This window comes from Nannobrachium achirus, assembly GCF_963921795.1.
Source record: "Nannobrachium achirus genome assembly, chromosome: 7".
In the NCBI taxonomy this organism is placed as follows: domain Eukaryota; kingdom Metazoa; phylum Chordata; class Actinopteri; order Myctophiformes; family Myctophidae; genus Nannobrachium; species Nannobrachium achirus.
In genome coordinates this window covers 6,030,713-6,048,263 of record NC_137816.1, presented here as the reverse complement: position 1 = coordinate 6,048,263, position 17,551 = coordinate 6,030,713, and the positions used below count along the sequence as shown (strand labels likewise).

General features: G+C 45.7%; 1 pseudogene across 1 annotated transcript; it reads right to left on the bottom strand.

The window, feature by feature from the left end:
- Positions 1 to 456: 456 nt before the first annotated feature.
- Positions 457 to 2,263, bottom strand: LOC308288075 (E3 ubiquitin-protein ligase TRIM21-like; annotated as a pseudogene). The gene has a single exon. The product of its transcript is annotated as an E3 ubiquitin-protein ligase TRIM21-like (transcript).
- Between the last annotated feature and the right edge of the window lie 15,288 nt (positions 2,264 to 17,551).

The following is a 17,551-nucleotide window of genomic DNA, read 5'->3' as shown; positions in this document are numbered from 1 at the left end:
CTCCTCTTCCTCCTCTAAGTGTGGGATTTCAACCGGGTATAGCATTGAAAACTGTATCATTTAAAGTGAAACATCAGGTTGCCACGGTTTGACGAATTAAGGAGGTGCTTTTTTAGCGTCCGGAGGCGTTATGCATGGAGGCTCGTAGCGTTCGTCATGGCGATGGAGGTGCTGTTCCGCAGGTCGTAACGGGCGTTTGGAACGTGCATACAATACTGCAGGGCGAAGCGTCTCTCATTTTAGGGCCAATATTCCGACCATTCTTTTTTTCTTTTTTTTTTACTTTTTAAACTTTTGCTCTGTATGTTGTTTCTTCTTCCTTGTTTGTTTTTTCGCTGTTCACAACAGTACTTTTTCTTTTCATACTTCCCTGTAACTTGTATCCTTAACTGCTGTGCCGCCTCTGGGCGACTGAATTTCTCCTGTGATTGCTGGAGCAATCATCTATCTGTCTTACTAAGGAGAGATGATCAGAGGAGCAGAGTTTTTACCACCATTATTAGTGCATGGACTGAAGTATGGGTAGAGTTTCTCAGTGAAGGTGCAGCCAGTGAAAGAGACTAAGTAGCGATGAACTCTGGCCTCCACATCATAAAAGGAGACCAGACCCTCCTCATAATCCACAAACACTCCCACTTTCTGGACCTTCTTTCTCACAGGGAGGAGGACAGCAGGGTCAGCAGCAGCCCCAGTACTCATTTCCATTCCTCAACACTATTATCCAGTAACCATTGTTGGGGGTCAGTTTGATTGGTCCCTTCCTGTTGATGGACTCTCTGGCCACTCCTAGATCCCAGTCAGTCTTCCCTTTAACCTGAACCTCATAGTAAAACCATCCTGAGGAGAAGCTTTGTTTTCCTAAGACACAGGAACATGGATAGAATCTCTCTGTATCTGGGATATTCTTCATTTTTTTCTTCTTGTTCTTCTTGGTTTTGTTTTGGAGATTATTCACATCTTTCACTTGTTTCCCATCCTCAGACAGGGTGAGGTAGGGTTCTGCTGTATCAGGGTCCAGAGTCACATCCACCGCATATTGGCGGACCCTCCTCAGAATCAGATCAACATCACACAGCTCCTCTATCACTTGACTGAGAGTTTTCTCCAGCTGAGCTACATCTATCCTCACAGTCCCCACATATGAAGACGTAAAGACATTGACCTTTGTCCAGTCCTTGGTTGGTGGAGGGGTGTTGATGGATGGGAAGTTGTGGAGGAGGTGGAGGTGGTCTTCGGTGTGCGAGAGCTGCTTCAGCTCAGAGCTTCTCTTCTCTAACCAAGTGATTTCCTGTTGCAGGGCTTTGATGAAACCTTCAGCCTGTTTCTCTGTTGTTTTCTGCTTTTCAACAGAGCTCCTCAGAGCAATGAAGATCTGCACACATGTGTCTGTTATCTCTTTGTCTGTGTCTTTCTGTTTGAGCTCTACTGAGTGTTTGACCTCCTGAATGGCAGGAATGACAGAAGGGATGATCAGAGGAGTGCTCCTCAGCTCAGCATCATAGCTGCGCAGCTTCTCCATCTCCTGACGAAAAGTCTTCTCCAGCTGAACCACAGCCATCCTCACAGGCAGAGCAGTGAAGATCTGCACACTGTCTGCTATCGCTCTGTCTGTGTCTTTCTGGCTGAGCTCTACCGAGTGTCTGACCTCCTGGATCTTCACTTGTCTCTCCTGGATCATCTGCTGGACTTCAGCCTCTGTCTTTCTCAGCTCAGCCTTCATTTCTTCACATTCTTCTTCCAGAGATACAGTGTGATGTGACCTGTGGTCTGACTCGGTGCAGAACCGACAGACACACATGTGGTCAGTCTTGCAGAACAGCTCCAGAGGTCGCTCATGTCTGGGACACATCTTCACAGGTTCTATGAGCTTGTGTTGTTTGAACACAGTGACTCTGTGATGAGGCTCCAGGTGAGTCTCACAGTAGGAGATCTGACAGACCAGGCAGGTCTTCACAGCCTTCAGCTTGAGGAAGGAAGAACAGAAGCCGCAGGAGACTTCATCTGGCTCAGCAGCTTGCTGCCGTGTCTTCCTGAACTCATCGGCCATCTCAGAGAGGACTTTATTAACAGAGAATGTTGGTCTACAATAGAAGGTTTCCCTACACAGTGGACACTGACACACACCACTAGTGTCCCAGTATTGTGTGATACAGGTTCTGCAGTAGTTGTGTCCGCATGGAGTGCTGATTGGATCGGTGAACAGACCCAGACAGATGGCACAACGTAGCCTCTCTTCAGACTGGAGAATTCTGCCAGATGCCATTTCTACCAGATAGAAGTTTGATGTCTGTCCTGAAGAATGGCTTTGGGACAATAAGCTGTGTTTGTTGGTTGGTTGAGTCTAAAACACGGACACTCTGGCCTCTGGCTGACACTCTTTATACTCTCTGAACTCATCACAGTGTTGTCACCATGACTCACCCGTGTCCATACATGGAGTTCTAGGACAGCCTTGCCCACATATGGAGTCCATGATGTCAGACTTAGATGAGTTAGCTTTGCCCATGTATGGAGTTTCAGGTCAGCCATGCCCACATATGGAGTCTAGGGCTGTCCTCGACTCTGGATTTTTGAAGTCGATTCGAGTCGAGGGGTTCATTCCGACGCGTCGACGAATCGTTTTATAGTCTACTTTGTGTAAAAATAAAAAACAAAACAAAAAAAAAGTGTTGCTTTAAACGTCCACATCAACATAACACAATAATACATTAAGATGAATTGAATACACGGTGTTTTCGGTGATATCGGTGCGCGAGCACAAACGTTATCTGCATAGCAATGTACAACACCGTTAAAACAAATAAAACATCTCCGCTGTTCAACTCTGCCCCGTCTCGGTGCACTGCCGTGCAGTAGAGATGAGACATTCGCGAACGATTCCGCTCTCTTGAACGGCTCTTTTAAATGAACAATGGGATCCAGTCCGCAGTCGCGGGACACCATTCACTGACAGAGTAATGAGTCGGTGTCGAGAACGGATTCATTTCAGAAACGGATCATAAAAAGCGGGAGGCACAGCTCCCGCTAGAGCCAGCAGTCAGTGTGGACATGTCATGGACGCAAACACAGCGAAACAAACATCATCATGGATTACTTACAACACTGGAACAATTCAGAAGCACTTTAATTAGAAAATGTAACTAGTAGCCTACACTTGTGTATGTTAATTTGACTTTAGTAGATTGTTTAATTACTTCGTGGACGTGCGTTTGTGCTGTGGCAGGTTATTTAATATGGGATTTTGACAGCGTGCTTCTCCTCTTAACGGAACACTGTCCCGGCTCCGAATGTTTTAACGATGCGGCGGTTCTGGCCGTTCCGTCTCACTTTCACCCCTACGCTAGTATAGTGCGAGACAATAAATGACTGTTCTCCAATTGCTACATCTCTCAATTGGAAGTACATGACACCAGTCCAGCAGTGCACTGCAGTAGTAGGCTAACTGGTGATATAAAAAAATATATATTTTCGACTCCTCGACTCAAACAATTGGCGTCGATTCCCGGTCTTTAGAGGACAGGCCTAATGGAGTCCATGATGTCAGACTTACTTTTGGTACTTTAAGTACATTTTTATACCAATGCATTTGTTGAGACCGTAGGTCGCTACTTAGTATGAGAACCTCCAGCACTGTCTGTCACAATGACACCTCATCCGAGCTCAGCAGAAGGATCTAGCTGACCTGTTCTGACATCACCTCATCCCGGCTCAGCAGAAGGATATCACGATGATGATGTTGCATATTAATTCCATCCTTGTCCCTTTTATGCCCATATATGGAGATCTGTGATGTCATCAATCAATATCAATATCATCCCAGCTCAGCAGCAGGATATAGCTGACCTGTTCTGACATCACAATGATATTATGCTATATCCCGTAGTTATATCCATTATCCAGACTTCTACTGACCGTTAAAATAGCAGACTCTGGGGACGAGCAATGGGTGACATGCTTCCAGGAAACAGCTGGGGTTAGTGCATGCATATGCCCTTCATGCAGAAGGTGAGTGGTTCAAACCCTGCCAAAGCCGACGTCAGCAAGGGGGAGAAGACGACAGCCATCTCCATGGCCTCCCCCAAGTAACAAGAAATATTGTGAAATAAAAATAAATCATCAATGCCAATGATACACGAAAGAAGGATACAGCTGAGGTCCTGCTGGGTCACAACGTAGAATCTCTGGCAGATTTCAGAGACACTGTACGAGGCTGACACTGTACGAGGACGTCTTCCAAAAAGTAATCTTGACCAGTCATGTCTTTATAAACAAAGTCAAGCTGGAGACATACAACGATCACAAACAAGTAAACACCACAGTAATGAAAATCCTACCAATTACTGTTGAGAACCAGAGTTCTCATCAGGCCCGAAAATTAAAGCTTGGCCCTAACTGGCCTGAGGCCCCACTTGGCATACATTTTACCCCCTACCCGCCCTGAAGGACTAAACTTCAATATTAAGTCCAAATATGTATGTAGAAATATACTGTATATATCCCATCCCATCCCATCTACTAATTGAATTGAACTACTAATTTGCCTACATTCTTAACTACTTCCCCTGCCATTACTGTACTTGCATGATGTACATTTTTTTTGAACTGCCGATCCAACCAATATGCCCATAAAAGGGGACAAGGACTGAGATACAAAGATCTCCAAAATTCTCCATATATGGGCACATATGCGTTTTACATCACACTGACACACATGTCTCCATAGTCCTACTGATGCAGTCAGTGGTCTCCATATATGGGCATAAAAGGGACCATAATGCGTTTTACATCACACTGACATGCATCTCACTGACACGCATCACACTGACACGTATCACACTGACAGGCATGGACTTAATCCTACTGATGCCATCAGTGTTCTCCATATATGGGTATAAAAGGGACAAGCTCTGACTGATACTGACACGCAGGGACGCATGTCTGGGGTCTCACAACACACGGTTGGTTCTACAGACAGGGATCTCCATATGTGGGCATAAAATGGATTGTATGATGTCAGACGTCATAGATGCCATAGGTTCACATAACGAGACCCATGGGGTCCCGAGTAAGCATGTCTGGGATCTCACAGCACACGGTTGGTTCTACAGACTCCAACTTTTGCACACGGATAGCTCAGATGTTTGCCTATGTTCTTAGCTGCTTCTCCTGCCGTTAATGTATTTGCACAATGTACAGTTGTACGAAACCTTCTTTTTTTTGGTAGAACCGCTGATCCAACCAATATGCCCATATCTCCATATACATTTATCGCCATATATGGGTATCAGGAATCTCCATATATGGGTGTAAAAGGGACAAGGATGGAAGTCATTTGCAAGTGTGACTCTCCATATATGGGCATAAATGCGAATAGACGTCATAGGTCTATGACACGCACAAAATTTCACATAAATGGACGTTTATCATACTATCATATGGACATCACATGCACAATGTTAGGTTTTGCTAACACATCACTGGGCATTAGGACACTTGCAGTATTGATACTTTTACTTAAGTAAAAACATTTCAGTACTTCTTCCACCGCTTAAAACGAGTTCACGTTCAAATGGATCTCGGAGAGCACAGCTTGTTGGTGTTCCTTTACAACGGACGGACGGATCACACCTGTGTGGATTAGGACCCTGTCCTGGTTCCAGTTGGGTCTTATCATCAGCACCCCCCCCCCCCTCTCCCCCCCCCCCCCCCCCCCCCCCCCCACACACACACACACATACCCACCATTCCTTTCTCATGAAATATGGTCATTACATGCTCCCGAGCAACAACCGACTTCCTACTAACTGGAGCTACTAACAGTCTGGGGCTAAAAATGTGTGTCAGTGGTTGAAACTGACACCTTCTTCCTCTCTCTCCCTCTACTCTCATCCCGGTGATTTTTAGCCTCTCTCTCCGAGCATTCTTCTTTTGACTTTTGTGCCTGACACTTTTAACGGCGGGCCCCACAGTTAAAATTCATAAGTGGGGTTTCTTGATGAATATTGTCGTTGGTGTGTGTGTGTGTGTGTGGGGGGGGGGGGGGGGGGGGGGGGAGTTGTGTGTGTGCCTGCGTGCGTGTGTGTGTTTGTGCGCGTGCTTGTGTGCAGTGTGTGCACGTGTGTGTGTGTTTGTGCGCGTGCTTGTGTGCAGTGTGTGCATATGTGTGTGTGTGTGTGTGTGTGTGTGTGTTGTGTACACATACAGATGCTTGCATGTGTAGTGTCCATGCATGTTTTGTATTAAGTGTGTACAAACTTAAGGCCTTTGCACATAGGGTCCGGTTTTCCGCGAAGAAAATATATTGTCCGAATGTGGACAAATTCGGACCCAGTGTGCATGAGGTCATAGAGACACCATGTGTTCATTATTGTCAGTTTTATTTTTTTTCGTGCGGAAAATCAGACCCTGTGTACAAAAGCCTTAACACCTATAGACCAAAGCAGGGACATGCTGGGCCCCTGATTCAGCCCGGGAAAAAGAGTTGGAGAGGCCCTCATTGCGCGCTACAGAGAGAGATCTCTCTCTATAGCGCTGCTGCTACTCAAAGATTTGCCATTTCAGATCATGACAAGTGACAAGCCAGTGGGCCAATTACATGAGTTATATTTCGTCGTTGTCGGGTGGAAACCTTGTATGTCCAAACCGTTTGTTTTGTATTTATCATTTTAAAAATGATTTAAACTAGTGAAAACAGCCGATCTACAAGCACACAACGCCTCGCACCGCGAGGCATTGTGTGCTTGTAGATCTGCTGTTTTCACTACTTTTGTGCGACGGCCTTGTATGGTGAAGCAGGGCTTTGCTTTGCGGAAAAAAATTACAAATTTGAAACTTGGAGATACAAGGTTTCTGTCCAACAGTGACGATTTACTTTGCTGGCCACCCAGCCCCCAAAATGGAACGAAGGCTGACATTTTATTATTATTTTTTTCCTAATGGCCAGCCTGGACCGGCCGGGAATGAACCGGCCGTTCGGGAGTTGTCCCACTTTTCCCAATGGCCAGCACGTCCCTGGACCAAAGTCTCACCTATAGGCCCTGTGTCATCAAAAGCAGTGGTGCTGGGAGGGAGGAGGAAAGTAAAGCCACAGGCTGTGTGTTGAAAGCTGGCCCCTAAAGCCCTTTAGGCTTCCATGGCCCTCAGAGCTTCCTGGGCCAGTGAATGCAGGTCCTGTGTCCCCCGTCCCCCCCGTCCCCCCTGTCCTCCCTGTCCCCCCCGTCCCCCCCCCCTGTCCTCCCGCTGAGAGATTCCAGAGGCTCCTCTCTCGGCCTCTCAGGGCTCCTGGGTCACTCGTTTGTCATCATGACCTTTGACCCCTGCAGGCCAGTGTGCCGGGTGGAATGTCGGAGATGTTTACCTTGGCTGAGACTGATGGTGTCCAGGTGTCTCTCTTTCTCTCCCTCCCTCTCTCTCTCTCTCTTTCTCTCTTCTCTCTTTTTTTCAGTTGTCTGTTTTTTCCACATAGGCATCCCTGGACACCCACCAACCAACCAACCAGCCAGCCAGCCAGCCAGCCAGCCAGCCAGCCAGCCAGCCAGTCAGTCAGTCAGTCAGTCAGTCAGACAGACAGACAGACAGACAGCCTGTGGATGATTGCTCGAGTTAGAGTGAGAGAGACCGTCTTAATACCATGCATGTTCCTGCCCCCACTTTTGAAAGGTTTCGTCACGGATTCCTCCTTCCCACTTCTCGGGTCCTTCTTGTACATTTTCGTCTTACTTTACAAACGTGCTCGAACAGAGGCAGACACGGCAGGCTCATAATCGGAAGGTATTTGGACTCTCCTGCCTGGAAAGCCCTGGCGTAGGGGGAACGGTGAGAGAGAGAGAGAGAGAGAGAGAGAGAGAGATATTGATTGGTCATCTGTCTGGGTCCGGTCAGAAAACAACACACATCCTAGCTCTCCACTTCCCAGAGCCGGACCCACCCAGCCCACCACCACCTCCCACTGACACCTAAACACGGTGCCTCTTGCACGGACCCGCCCACTTGCTCCTCGCTAGATCTTCCTCTACTGCATACACGGGCAACTGGCAGCCCGGGGGCCACATGCGGCCCCCACCTTCACTTAAAGGTTTATTCAGTGATAATGAAAGTGGCCGGGGTCATCTTGTCCCTTACTGGCCTTACAGCGTGGAAATGTTTAGTTTTTTATAGATCTTTTACACCATTATAATGTTCTCGTTTACATCATTAGACCCACTCACTGAATATCGCTAGGCCTACGTCTCCAGCTTCAGGATATGTATGATACTGATTTACTACGAGAATGTGGCATTCTTAATTCAGAGCGACTCAAAACATTTATTTTGACCAACTAAACATCATAACATAACTACGGCCATACTCTACCCTGATTGGTCGAGGACTGGCTAGCCACCTCTGAAAACCGAATCTAGCTATGCTCGTAACACAGGCCATGGTGGAAGTCCTTATATGGTCAGCACACATTCTAGTGAGGAGAATGAATGGAAAATGTACCAATTATATTTTTATTTGAGTGAAATACAATCACTGAATATACCTTTAATGCGGCCCACAGGTTAATACCGGAATACTGATATATTATTGATTTCAGCTGTTACAATTACAACCATGATCTGCTTTAATTCCGTCAGTCTATGTTAGTAGTTTAATGACTAGTATAGTAGTATTAAAATGTATTTTTTTAATGTCCATTGTTTTTGTATTTAGGTTCATAAGGTGAGTGAGTATATAACGAAATGCGTTTATAATTAAATCAAAATGTTACATTTCAGGATTCCAATTAATAAATAACAAAAAAAAAATCAGGATTCCAATTCAAAAGAAACAAAAATAGCAGATCTACAAGCTCAAAACGCATCGCGCTGAGATGCGTTTTGAGCTTGTAGATCGGCTATTTTTGCTTCTTTTGTATGAGATACTAGAATTACAAAGTAGGACGCACTGTAGCAATATGTAATGTGGCCCTCTGGAGTGAAGGTGGAAATAATAGTGGCCCTCGCCATCATCAAAGTTGCCCACCCCTGCTCTACTGGAAACTCTTGGAAACTTTCCTGCTCACTCCTGCGCCCCCCCCCCCCCCTCCCCATCCCATGCCCCTCCTGCGGCCCCACCCCAGACCCTCTAAAAAGCCCATTAAACAGTGTTGTAATGCAAACAGCGAGTCCGAAGAGAGCAAAAGGGCCAGGTGTCGGGTGCGGAGGGGATGAGCGTCTAATGCAGCCATTACGAGTTGCCGGGTGGGGGGGTAGGGGTGAGGGGGGGCTGTGAGATTATCATAAAAGCATCTCCCCCTCTCTAATGTGGACGCGTCTGATCAATACCAGACTCGCGGGACGGAGCGATAGATAGATGAAGGATGAGTGGAAGGTTGAGTAGCTTTATTAATCTATCCCTCTTCTCTCCTGTGACCTGATGATCAACGGACTGTCGTCAGAGCAGCCCGGGATGCGTGTGGGGAGGGGGAGAGACAAGAAGAGAAGAAGAGGGAGGAGGAGGAGGAGGACAGAAACTTCTGTCGAGATCATGGAATTTGGTTCCAAGAAAAGCTCCAAAGGAACAGCTGTATATTTGTAGTGATAAAACGCTATATCCGTGCGGGTTTGTTGTGTTGAATCTGTTCCACGAAAACACTGCACACGACCCTCTGAAAAGCATTCCGCGCAGTAGCTTTAATGGACGCTGTGACCGACTCTTGGTGACTTGGCCCACCTTACAGTGGAAGACGATCAGGTCACCATCATCGCTCAAGCAAAGTAAAGCTTTTAATAAACAAGTAGATCTTGTCTGGATATGCATGTGCATGTATTTGTTCAGAAAGGGGAGAGAGAGAGGGAGGTATTTTTTTTTGTTCCCTGCTAATGCCTTCACCTGCAGGTGTGTTCCACGTGTCTGGTAGGGGGGGGGGGGGGGGGGGTGTCTTCACACCACTGAGCTGCCAAACAGCTGGCCTCCATCAGTCATCCTCAAAACGAGCCAGACGGGTGTCCAGAACCCTGCGATGTACCCATCACTCTGGGCCAGAACCACGGGAGAGAGGGAACAGAGTCCTCCCAATAGTTGGCCAGAACCCTCTCGACATCCCCAGGTCCGTGACTATAACTTGGCAAACTCGTCCCATGGCCCAGAATGAGTTAAACATAATTAACTACAAATCCCAATCACAATTATGACGCATTAATAGGCTATACCGAGTCCATGGTATGCAGTTGAAAAAAAGCTAGTTACGTGACCTAGCAGCAAATGACAAACTGTAAATGCTACCAATGCAACTATAATGGCAACTGTCCATCACAGAGAAGCATAAAAAGAATAAAGCCAAGTTACGGTATGTGATCTAGCAGCAAATAAGTAGTTACTAGCGGCAGCAGAGCGTGCAAGTATGCGTTCGGCTGCGTATGTAGGTATAGGTAGGTAGGTAGGCAAGTATGCGTTCGGCTGCGTATGTAGGTATAGGTAGGTAGGTAGGCAAGTATGCGTTCGGCTGCGTATGTAGGTATAGGTAGGTAGGTAGGCAAGTATGCGTTCGGCTGCGTATGTAGGTATAGGTAGGTAGGTAGGCAAGTATGCGTTCGGCTGCGTATGTAGGTATAGGTAGGTAGGTAGGCAGGCAAGTATGCGCTCGGCTGCGTATGTAGGTATAGGTAGGTAGGTAGGCAAGTATGTGCTCGGCTGCGTATGTAGGTATAGGTAGGTAGGTAGGCAAGTATGCGCTCGGCTGCGTATGTAGGTATAGGTAGGTAGGTAGGCAAGTATGCGCTCGGCTGCGTATGTAGGTATAGGTAGGTAGGTAGGTAGCTGTGTGTGTTTAAGCCTGTAGCCCAACCAGGGACCAGCATTTCTGGTGATGCCAGTGGTGATGTCACTGGCATCGCCAGTGGTGATGCCAGTGGTGAGCGCACCTCATGGCGCGCTCTCCCGGCGCGCAAGTAAGCCAAGTTGGCACCTCGACAGGGTGCAGTTCTAGTTCAAGATTTATGGTCGACCTTTCTTTGGTGTGAACTGTGAAAATTATCTTTCAAACATTAGTATCCCCAAAACTGTGTAGACATAGGCCAGGGTTCCCCAAATAGTTTTCCCCAAGGTCCGAATCATGTCTAGGGTACCAAGCCGAGGGCCATAACATTGCAGGGGGCGACGGTGGCGTTTCCGCTACTCCAGCAACAGTTAAGATATCGTCACTGTCGGGCAGAAACCTTGTATCTCCCAAGTTTCAAATGTGTACGCTTTTTTGGTAAAGCAAAGCCCTGCTTCATCATAAAAGATCGTCGCACAAAACTTGTGAAAACAGCAGATCTACAAGAACTGTGCTTGTAGATCACAAATTTTTTAGATGATAAATACAAAACGAACGGTTTTGGACATACACAAGGTTTCCACCCAACAATGGCGATATACTAGTGTTGTTGGTGCTCTTATACCACCATTATTACTGGGGTTGGTGGGGGCCAGACAGTAGCAGGCCGCAAATGGCTATTTTTGAAAAAGTCGTGAAAATGTGTGCAAATCTTTGACTATATGTATTTTCAGAGCGAACGTTTGTAACTAAAATTTTGCTTCTGGGTGGTCCCTGGAACTAAATATTTTGAGATAGAGGTCCGTGGCCAAATACATATCATTTTGGGGGTCCTTCACATGAAAAGGTTTGAGAACCACTGACACCGTAGTCTCTCAAAAACAGACTAACTGAGCTCCAGTTAAGTGAAAAAGACCTTTTCTTTGACAATGGCTGGCCAGATTGCTGACATAGAAACATAGCTTTTTCAAAAAGTCTTCAAAAGGATTCAAAAGACACTTATAGATTCGGGTCAAAATTCGAATTTTCACGTTTTTTCAAAAATAGCAGATCTACAAGCTCGCAGCTAGCTTGTAGATCTGAGCTTGTATATCTGCTATTTTTCAATAGTTAAAGCATAAAATAATGATACACAATAATGTGTACCCATTCTAAATGGGTTAATTGTCAATGAAAGGAGAGTTTCAATTCACTGGTGAATAATGCTGCGCGATGGTTGACGAGAGTTATTAACGTACATTTGTGAATCAGTGTTTTGGTAGTTTAAACTAACCTCGCGTCACCATACTTCCCACATCGGAGGAAAGCCTGGTATTCGTTTTAAACGGGTGATCCGATCTAGGCGTGGCCTAAACCGGAAAGAGGCCGCCTGGTGACTACAAGAAACTTTTTTTTTTTTTTTTTTAGTAACGTAGCGTTATTTTCGTAATAATGAGAATCAATTTGTTTATTCTCGCTAGTTGCGGTATGAGTTAGAATAAAAGATCAACAAACCAAATGATTATTATACCAAACAAAACGATTGTACCAATTTAAACCATTTTAAACATTTTGGAGTTCTGTTTCCCGTTTGGTGTTTCCAGCAAACTTGTAGTCCGCCTGATGACCACAATATGACAGGTTATTTCTGCTCCCGACCGGATCAGAAACCCGAAGTGCTACTGATCGCAGGCTAGTATAAACACTAGGGGTGTAACGATATAGTAACTGCATCGAAATATTGTTTTTAACTTAAAAAATCGAAGTATATCGAAATGAAAACAGCTAAAATCGAATCGTATTGTTTGAATTTGTATCGTATCGAATCGGCAGTGCAACAAATCGATTGTATCGAAACTACCTACTTGTGCATTGTATTTAGCATTTTTAAGAGAAAAAATGAAAAGGAGGGGTTTAATTACTTTTCCTTTCCATATAGCTACACTGGTCTATCGATAAATGTATGTAATCTCTGGGTTCATGTCAAGGTGCAGGTTTGTCAATATACAATGTCCATGTATTTGGCAGATAATCACTGTGTTTACTTATTTATATCCATAATAATACATGTTTCCCTTTAAAACCTGTATCCACACCTTTCACACAGATTTAATTTCTTTGCTAAATAGTTACTATATTGATTGTAAATCATTGAATCGTATCGTATCGCCATGAATGAACCAATATCGTCAATGTATCGTATCGGCAACCATGTATCGTGATATGTATCGAATCACTATTAAAATGTATTGTTACACCCCTAATAAACACAGATGAAACTGAAGCAGTGATTTTGCAATGGACGGTTTCTTATTTGTACTTCCCTTGTCCCCCACACATTGTATTCAATACTTCAAAAGAGTAACTATTCATAGCCTCCGTTAATATACTATGCTCCTCTATTAACATTTGAAGTGCACTCGGTGGCGAGCTGGTATATGCTTTCACTAATGCTAAAACAGAACTCTGTTAAAGCACTGTGGCCTCCCACATACAGAGACAACCTTAACCCATTGTGCTGTTCTTGTCATTCTGTCCAGCTCTCATGTTGTCGCTTATCACTCACACACACATTCACGGACTGAGATTCGGTACACAGAAACAAAGATGCACAATTCTGTCCACGTACAAACATGTCATGTAAACACACAGTGACAGCACGTGAGCAGAGACGTGCTGGCCATTGGGAAAAGCAGGACAACTCCCGAACGGCTGGTTCATTCCCGGCCGGTCCAGGCCGGCCATTAGGGAAAAAAAAGAATTTCGGCCTTCGTTCCATTTTGGGGGCAGGGCGGCCAACAAAGTGAATCGTCACTGTCGGGCAGAAACCTCGTATCTCCAATTTTCAAATTTGTATATTTTTTCGCAAAGCAAAGCCCTGCTTTATCATACAAGGCCGTCGCACAAAAGTAGTGAAAACAGCAGATCTACAAGCACACAACACCTCGCAGCGAGAGCGAGGCGTTGTGTGCTTGTAGATCGGCTGTTTTCACTAGTTTAAATCATTTTTAAAATGATAAATACAAAACAAACAGTTTTGGACATACAAGGTTTCCACCCGACAACAACGAAAAAAATCTTTGAGTAGCAGCATCTCTCTCTATAGCTTGCAATGAGGGCCTCTCCAACTCTTTTTCCCGGGCTGAATCAGGGGCCCAGCACGTCCCTGCACGTGAGTAAATAATCATAACATTAACTACTGTACCATCACAACACCACTTTGCAGCGTTGTTCTTCAGCACTGTGTTTCACAGCTTCTCACCTCTGAAAACCTTTCATCAACAGTGCTACTGTACTGCGGACACAGACCCCCAGATTTTCCTCTTTCTGTCACCAAAATTACTCTTTAATTTCCAGGTGGGAACTGTGTAGCCATCTCAGCCTTTCTCCACAGTAAATGTGATTTAGGCCCAGCCCTGAGAGAGTGTCTGTATTGAATAATGGTGTGGAATGACAAGGTAAACTCAGGCCATTTGGCACGGTGGCGGGGCCTGGTACGGACGGACCGGGGAGAACAGGGAGGTAATGGCTCCCCTCATGCCTCTTTTTTACTGTCAGTTAAAGTGAAGCAAGGCAGGCGGACACATGGAACACACACAAGATGGCAGGCAGGCAGGCATGCGTGCTTGCAGGCGTGCTTGCAGACACACATACACGCACACACACACGCACACGCACACACACACACACACACACACACACACACACACACACTGATCTCTATCAGTGTCTTAATTTCTGTTTTTCTGTTTCTCTCGTTGTCTTTCTGTGCGAGAGTGTGCGTGTGCCTCTCTCTTGTTCCCTCTAACTCTGCCGTCAACAAGAGCGCACGCACGCACGCACGCACACACACACACACACACACACACACACACACACACACACACCCCTCTTCATCTGTGCAGCTGTGTGGGTCATGATGACATGGTGGCCACCAAGACGAGATAAAACCCCATTAGCTCCAACAGTGACTAACCTTTCAGCTTCACTACAAATTTACAAACTGGTTATGTGTTTCTGGAAACACATTCCGTATGAACATTCGTCATTTATTAAAAGGCAAGCCTTTTAAACGGTAACTGATGTTGAAGAATAAGTTGAAGGTGGAATAATTCCAGTTTTGGAATAAAACAAAACATGCAGTAGTCTTAACTAGTAAGACGCCTTAGGGTGACATGCGAGGTCGCGCCATTTCTTGGCCATCTGGCCAGTGATGTACGGTATATCAGACCAGTTCAGTTACCCATATATGGAGACCCCTGGTACCCATATGTACTGAATATGGAGATATGCTGTGAGAGCCCAAACATTCTTACTCAGTTATTCGTTATGTGAAAGTCCTATGATGTCTATGACATCTGACATAATACCCTTTTATGCCCATACATGGAGATCCCTGTCTGTAGAACCAGCCACACAGATATGGGCTGTCTTGGCCATCTGTCTTGGCCATATGTGGATTCTGTTAGTGTGGTATGTGGCCGATGTGGCCTCCATATATGGGCATTCCCATATGAAGTACTGTTAGATATGGGCTTAATATTGATGACATCAGGAAACTCCATATATGGGCATAAAACAAAGTGATTCTGTTAGTGTGACATCACAGTGAAGCCAGAGCGTGATGTCGGTACAGTTCACTGGTACAAGGTCTACTAAAAGGAGATCCATGAAAAGACTAAGCTTATTTCCACTGGAAACCATTGAAGTATCTCATATAACATTGAATGACAGACAAATAGAACACAAGAGTCTTTTTTTAGAACATAACGATTGCATGTGCACTCTCGTAGTCTTTTCCCCCTTTCGTCAAATAAAGAATTACGACACAAACGTAAACTACTGCTTCACTGCCAAAACTGCTCATCTGCTCGACTACTCACCCCCTCCCCCTCCCCCTCAAGGAAAGGCTAATGACAGACGTGTAAGTAGGCAGTGTGACCTGTTCTCCTGCACATGGAGTTTATTTGCTGTGGTTTTCAGTCAGAAGCTTCCATGACTTCGGCCCCGGGGCGGCGTATACGGGGCTGCGGAGCTCCAGCAACCAGGGAACAGGCAATCTGACAAGCAGCGCTAGACCTAATCCAGGCCAGGTCTGGGGCTGTGTTTTGGTATGCATCCCCTAGGTATGGAATAAATACAAGGCCGGTAAGCAGATCTCAGCCCCGCATCACCGGAGGGGAGGAGTAGGAGGAGGAGGAGGGGGAGGGGGGAAGGGGGCAGAGAGATGGGGAGGTGGACAGAGAGAGAGAGAGAGAGAGAGAGAGGGCTTTCAAATCCTGTGTTACATGTCTCTTATCCATATGGAACCTCCATTTTTTTTTTTTCATAAATAAGAAGGGCTTTGATCTCCCGTGGAAAGTAATGTCGTTTTAATGTTCAACTTCAAGGGCTTTTAGTCGCATTTCTATCAGCCGGTGGTGAAGCCGCGCTACTAAACTTCTGCACATCCGTCCGTTTTAAGTGCTTTTTTTTTGTGCCTCTGTTACGCGTTAACACCACGACACGGGCCCATGTTTCACTAGTGTATTCTCTACACTTGGTGGTATCCCCCCCTAGTCTCTCTCTCTCTCTCTCTCTCTCTCTCTCTCTCTCTCTCTCTCACACACACACACACACACACACACACACCACCCCCCACATGCCTCCGCTGAGCAGCCACAGGTACAGAGAAGGCCAGGTGTACCTGTTTAAACTTGCTGTGTAATTTGTGGATTAGCAGACGCCCCTAATGGCTAAAATCATCAGAGAGCTTTCTCTCTCTCTCTCTCTCTCTCCGCCGTGGAGGGGAAGGAAGGCAGGAAGGAGATGAAAAGAGGCAACCACAGGACAATGAATGAATAAAGACAGAAGAAACGTCACAGCGACTGTGATTCGGATGAACAAATTGGCCGTCGAATCGACTACTTTGAACCCCTATATACTTTAGTCATGTGATGAATAGTGAAAATAGCCAATCCACAAGCTTACAATGTGTCACATCGTGCCCAATGTGAGCTTGTAGATCTGCTATTTCTGCAGTATCTCCAAGTTTCAAATGTGTGCGTTCTTTCGCAAAGTAAAGCCCTGCTTCATCATACAAGGCCGTCGCACAAAAGTAGTGAAAACAGCAGATCTACACGCACACAACGCCTCGATCGTCTGTTTTCACTAGTTTAAATAGTTTTTAAAATGATAAATGCCAAACGAACGGTTTTGGACATACAAGGTTTTCACCCGACAACGACGATATTGAAATGATTTCTTTTAGTGATTTGATGGTTTGATCATCTCCGTGGACTGCATGCCCGCTATTGGGCCAGTGCACGTGTGCTATTAATGAGACTCACACCAACCCACTCACTATACCCACTCACTATATGCCGATTCGTGTGGAGGTCTTTTTGATCTCTACCAAATGCCTCATTTGAGGCAGTCGGTCTGTTAACGCCGCTTCAGGTGTACTGTATGTATGTACGTACGCATGGCCTGTATAAGTCCTGAGTCAACTTTGTGTCATAGTATGCGATATGAAGTCCCCCCCTTTTTTTTTTTTTTTGCAAAGGAACACTTAGCACAGACACCGGCACATTCCTGACGGCACAAGGCATAACTTGTTATGGAGGCTGTTCACAGGGCTGTGTTAAGGTGAATACACATCGACATCGACACACACACACACACGCACAGACACACACTGGGCTGAGCTCTAGCGCGCTGAGAGGGGCAGCATTGATTTAGGGCATTACTCAGGCTGGGAGAGAGAGAGAGAGAGTGGGAGAGAGGAGAGAGAGAGAGAGAGAGAGAGACTCT